The following is a 6,821-nucleotide window of genomic DNA, read 5'->3' as shown; positions in this document are numbered from 1 at the left end:
ACTAGGGGCGGTCAGACTACACACAGACCCTCATATCAGAGTGTGTAGTCTAGACCACCCCTTCACTGCTGTTAGAGGGTGACTAAGGGGCGGTTCAGACTACAGAGACCCTCATATCAGAGTGTGTAGTCTGGACCACCCCTTCACTGCTGTTAGAGGGTGACTAAGGGGAGGTCCAGACTACACAGACCCTCATATCAGAGTGTGTAGTCTGGACCACCCCTTCACTGCTGTTAGAGGGTGACTAAGGGGCGGTCCAGACTACACAGACCCTTATATCAGAGTGTGTAGTCTGGACTGCTCCTTCACTTGCTGTTAGAGGACGAGTCAGGGTCAGTCCAGACTATGCAGCCAGAGAGCAAGCAGTGCACCAACCATGTAATTCTGTCGGTAGGTCATCTTCTGCAGCTTCCTCTTCTGGTGAGACACAGTTCAGAGACAATAAAGAATTTTACAGACCTGGGACTTCTCTATGTAGGAGTGATATATGAAAAGTAATTTTTATAGTGAACTTACACATTTTGTAGCGTGGATTTCCAGCTGATGCCTGGATGATGGGACCCAACACTAATCACACATTGGCTTGGAATGTTCCTGGAAAACTTCACAGCCATGTACAGCCATTAGAAAAGTTTATTTTATACTTATTCTTCATTGTGATCTGCATTTCCACCTTTAAGGACAATGGAGGATGAACTTATAAGACTATACCAGCCCCTCCCGGCTGCATAGTTGTGGTCTTCTGGGTGTGAGGCCATCACTAGTAATAGGTGCAGAGGCAATGGATGCTGCAACAATAGCAGGCTAGCCCAGTCAGGAGTAGTCCCCAATCGCAGCCTTCCAGTATAGCTCGTCCCGATGTGGTGCAGGTCTTATACCTACAGCATTTGCAATCCTTCTCTAATCCAAGAGTATGTGTCTTTATGGTGGACATATCATACGGAGTCTCCCTTCACTTGTAGCCTAGACTCTCACTGCTATCTTCTCCTCTTGTATCAGTCAATGTGTGGCTGGTGTTTCTTCATGGACCACCTTGAAATTCAGATGAACAAACTGCTCCCCCATAGCGCCTGCTACCGATGTCCCATGGTATTGTCCCAGGCTGTGTCTTTTAATGACTTACCATAGGGGTGAAGTAATTACATAGGCACATGCCCAACAAGGCACCCCAAGCACCTCAAAGGTGGGAATGGCATCTCCATTTATGGATTAACCACTGGTCCACGTGATGAGCCCAATGCTGTGTATTTCCCACCAAACATGGAGTCTGGGACCGTATCTTACATAAATCCCACCAGCTCCATATTGTAAATAGTAAACAGCCGAACTTAACATAAGCCATATGCAGAACCCTCATCATAACCACTATACATAATGAACCATACAGAAAACCCTACATAGAGGTCACATTATTAGAGGAACAATGTAGAGATTAAACTGTCACATTTCGATGTAATGCACACAGAAAAAATAAATACAACTGGACCGGGTCTAACAAAACGTACGGGGTTTCTTCCACACCTTACAAACTAAGAATCTCTCTTGAAGTCTGGACCGCCCCTTAGTGAATGGATTCACAGGCTCCGGTCCCAGTCCCCCCGGGGCCTAAATGAAAGGCTCACCTTTTCATGTTTCCTTTAATCCCCTCCCTTTAAGGGGGGCAGACTTCCTGTGCGTGTTGGGACCCCCTGGACCGATCACACAGGAAATGGTGTTAACCTTGATCCGAACTGCATCCTAGCCAGTATAGATGTCGAATCATTGTATAGCTCCATTCTCCATCCTTGTGGACTTAGAGCCGTTGAATATTTCCTACGCACCAGGGGGATACAATATGGCCCACACAATGGTTTCATTTTAAAGCTACTGGAATTCACGTTGACCCACAATTTTTTCCTCTATAATGCTCGGTTCTACCACCAGCTCAGGGGGACGGCAATGGGCAGTCCCTGTGCCCCTACATCTGCCAACCTCTTCCTGGGCTGGTGGGAGGACACCCACGTCTTCCCTGACCAGACGGTCTGGTGGTCCAACAACATTCTGTTCTGGACCCGGTTCATTGACGATGTGTTTGTAATCTGGAAGGGTGAACCAGCGGAGTTTAAGAGATTCGTCTGTGATCTAAATAAAAATGAGATCAGGCTTCGGTTCACATATGAGTTCAACATAACAACAATCACATTTTTGGACGTGAGAGTGACCAAGATCGGTGATAAACGATCCACCAATATCTATAGGAAGACAACAGCTACAAACTCCTTGCTTCACTGGAGTAGCTATCACCCTCAAACGGGGCATTCCAAGGGGGCAGTACCTCCGGGTGAGAAGGAATTGCTCTGACAATGGGGCCTTCTTCAGTGAGGCAAGGAGTTTGCAAGAGAGGTTCAGGGCCAGGGGTTACCCACAAACTATTTTAAGGGATGCCTTTAAACATGCCGCAACAAGAGATAGAACTGACATACTAGTCCCGAAACAAAAGCCAACAGAGGGTCCTCAACTGGTACGGATCATTTCTAGCTTTGATTCAGCAAATCGTGATATTAGGCAAGTACTTAAAAAATACTGGCCGATCCTAAGAATGGACCCGGACATTTCGGGGATAGTCACCGAGCACCCTGCCGTCTCTCATAGACGGGGCAGGAGCCTCAAGGATCGACTAGTCTGCAGTCTCTTTATACCACCTGCTAAGATGGGGACTTGGCTAGATCGGAAGCCGGTTGGGGTCTTTAAATGTGGAGGTTGCAAAGCATGCGACTATCTCTCCACAGCAAAGACCATCGTCTGTTCGGAAACTGGGCAGACGTTCCACATTCAGGATTTTATAAATTGTAGGTCAAAAGGCGTTGTGTATCTTTGTCAATGTCCATGCCCTATGGACTATGTAGGGAAGACCGTGAGGAGGTAAGAAGGAGGATATTGGAACACGTAAATGATGTCATTAAGAAGGAACCAACACCTGTAGCCTCTCACGTAAATTACCTTCATGGGGGCGACCCCAGGGCTCTTCAATTCACAGTCCTTGAATTGGTGCCTCCATCCCCCAGATAGGGTGACTGGGACAGGAGGATCCTCCATAAGGAGAGTGAATGGATTCACAGGGTTAAATGAAAGGCTCACCTTTTCGTGTTTCCTTTAATCCCCTCCCTTTAAGGGGGGCAGACTTCCTGTGCGTGCTGGGACCCCCTGGACCGATCACACAGGAAATCGTGTGGTGTACAAAACACAACCCCCCCCCCCCCCCCTTCAGGGCACTCTCTACCTCCCACATCATCATTTTTTTCATGACTTGTAACTGGCCCTCAGGCCTGACCTGTGGTCATCCTTGTCCTTGAATGTGTCCCTGACAGGCCCCGAGGACCTCATGTCCCCTTAAATGAGGCCAGATGCGCAAAGCATCTAAATCATTAATAATCTAAAACAATGAACATAAACAGGTTCATGTTGTTTTAGCAGGGCTCTCCTTACTTTATCCTTAGGGATGAGCATATACCGACAAATTTTTATTGACTGTCTCTTCACATGTAGTCCTCTAGAGGAGGCTAGAGGAGAAGACTAGTAGAGAGCAGAGGAGGAGACTAGAGGAGAAGAAAGAGACCATAGGAGGTGAAAAAGAGAAACCAGCGGAGGAGTAGGGGAGAGTCCAGTGGAGGAGAAGAGAAAGGCTATGAGAAGAGGAGATGCAACAAAGAGAAGAGGCAGACTAGAGGACAAGAAGAGGAGAGACCAGGGAGGGGGGAGAGGATAAACCAAGGGAGGAGAGGAGGGTGACTAGGAGAAGATGCGGAAAAGACAAGGGGAGAAAAAGACAAGAGACCTGTGGAGGAGGGGCAACGAGTCAATTAGCATTGGTTGTGGTATTTAAATAAAGAATTAATGGCTATATACACTTTTGGCAACATTTATTTTTTACCGTTGCCTTTTACTTTTGGGTCTTAAAATCATTTATTCAATAATTGGTCTTTACTAAAAATATTCAGTTGTTCTGTCACAAGAGGTGGGTGTTTTCTAGCTGTGTGAAGGCTGCTTTCACTTTGTGCTGGTCATCTAATAACTCTCTTCTTTACTGAAAAGTCATACTTATTTAAGCCACCTTTTTATCAGTAAGATCAGAACTGAGCCTTAATGGGTGTTTATAACGTCAGAGATCAGAGATTGTCTGCTCCCTGTCTAATGGAAAAGACAGAAAATGCAGATCCTACAAGTAGATAAACTCAAAGCTGTGCAGGGACAACGGCTCATCATTTTTAATAAAGACCAATTTTTTTTAATTTTTTTTTGTTCAAAATGAGTACAATGGAATAATAAATAAATAAAAAACAGAACCTTTGCCTGGTGCTAGAAAGCCCAGCTCCAGCTCTGGTGTGGGGTGTTGATTTCTCTTTGTAGCTATTGTAGATAATTGCGGTAATTTCCAGTATGTAAACAGACAACTAAGCTGCGCCCTGCCGCATACTGCAGATGGAGCTACATGGGGCTGTGATCACAGAGCCTCCGGATGGCGCTGCGTCCATCTGTAAGTGGCTGCAATGTAATTCGGACAATGGAAAGGACAAAGTAATGAGAGGCGATTAATATTCAGACGATGGGTGAATTTCTGATTCTTGAGCCGAATATCCTGCAAATAATGGAGAAGGAAATAGGGATCGGTGGCGAAGCGCTCGCACCTCCACTATTTTCTATGGCGGCTCTGCAATAGGATATTCATCTCATAACGTAGCATAGGACGCCCTGAGCTGTCCTGTCTCTGGCTCTCACCACATGGCCAGAACTGTACCAGTCACTGCCCAGGGTTGATACTGCGGGAGGTTCCAATGAAGCATTCGCCCGCGGCTGGTACGGGTGAGGCCCCTAATCCGGCAGCCTCATCCATTTGATGCAGTTTGGCCGAGAGCGGTCCATGGTATGCCGGCTAGATTCCTGTTCAGAGCAGGAGCGCACGGCGTCATTGGTTGCTATGACGCCGTGCGCTTAATGACGCCGCTGCTGTACGGTAATACACTATACGAGCATTTATTTTTTTCAACTTTTTTTCGGTCTGCTCATGCGCAGACCGGAAGGACTGATCCGGCATTGTGGTATTTTGAATGCCGGATCCGGCACTAATACATTCCTATGGAAAAAAATGCCGGCATTCAGGCAAGGGTTTAGGGTACTTTCACACTTGCGTTATTCTTTTCCGGCACTGAGTTCCGTCACAGGGGCTCTATACCGGAAAAGAACTGATCGGTTATATCCCCCTGCATTCTGAATGGAGAGCGGTCCGTCCAGGAGGCATCAGGACGTCTTCAGTTCAGTCTTTTTGACTGATCAGGCAAAAGATAAAACCGCAGCATGCTACGGTTTTATCTCTGGCGAAAAAAACTGAACACTTGCCCGAAAATTAATGTATCAAATGTATCAAAATACCGCAATGCCGGACCCGTACTTCCGGTCTGCGCATGCAGATGACCGAATGACACCGGAAAGACAGATCCGGCATTTCAATGCATTTGTACGATCCTGATCCGTCTTACAAATGCCATCAGTTGGCATACGATTTGACGGATCCGGCAGGCAGTTCCAGCGACGGAACTGCTTACCGGATCACTCTGCCGCAAGTGTGAAAGGTCTACACGACGACATTTGTTGCGCAACATTTGAGATGGATTTTTCTGCAACTGTCGCATCGCAGTTTGTCACGCGACATTGGTGCAACAAGATATCGCGCAACAAATGTTGCAGTGTAGTTGTGCCCTATCTGTCGCGCGAATGTCGTAGTCCTGATCAGTCAAAAAGACATCCCGGTGTATACTGATCGGATCGCTCTCCATTCAGAATCCATGGGGATGAGACTGATCAGTTATTTTCCAGTATTGAGCCCCTAGGACGGAACTCAGTGCCGCAAAGGAAAAACGCTTGCAGCAGTTTTTTGAATCGAGGTCTGTTTTTTGTGTCCATTGTGTTGTTTTTTGAGCAGCACATTTTGGTAGTTGTATTAATGTTTTGTTTTGTGTTTTTCTGCCATTTTTAATGCACTTCTCTATAGAGAAATACTTTTCTGCAGGCAACTAAATGCAATTCACTTCCGGGAAGAGAAAAACGTCCATAAAAACACATGTACGATGCAAAAAAACACTGAGGCTTTTTTTTTCAAAGCTGCAGTTTTTTTAAGTCAAAACCTTGAGTGGCTCCAGTAAGAATGAGAAGTGCAAGTCTTTCCTGTGGGCCACCTGCACGCGGGGCGAGTGAGCGCACGTAAGATGCGCACGAATTTCCATTATGTGCGTCTCTGCACCAAAATCTGCAATGTCTAACAGCGTTTTTTTTTTTTTTTGTGCGGATTTGATGTTTTTTGTGCGGGTTTTCTATTGAAAAGGGGCGAAATTTGCAGGTAAAACCGCCAACATAACTGACACGCTATTTCATTTTGAAATCCACAAGGCGTGGCCAATTTCCACACGGAAAAAAATCTACGAAGTGTCCATGAGATCAGTGTCGTCTCATTGCTGGTACTGTACCACGCATGGTAAAAACACGCGTATTCCGCAGCATGCGTAGGCGATCCTATGTGGTTTTTGATCCTGCCCATTTCAATGGGATGTTTGGATCCGGATTGGACACCGATAATGAAAATGTCATTTATTTTCTCCCAGCTGTGGTTTTTAGAACCGCGAGTGAAAAAAAAAAAAGCAGTGCCGTGTGCACTAACAAGCACTTTTCCCATTGAAAACAATGGTGATGAGTTGCCTGTGTTTTCGACGCGGTGTTTGGTTGTGGAATCTGCACCTACAGCTATGTTAAAAACCAGTGTGTGAACATACCCTAAGGCTAGGTCTACAGGA

This window comes from Bufo gargarizans, chromosome 8 (assembly GCF_014858855.1).
Source record: "Bufo gargarizans isolate SCDJY-AF-19 chromosome 8, ASM1485885v1, whole genome shotgun sequence".
NCBI classification, from domain to species: Eukaryota; Metazoa; Chordata; class Amphibia; order Anura; family Bufonidae; genus Bufo; species Bufo gargarizans.
This window is presented reverse-complemented; position numbering follows the sequence as displayed.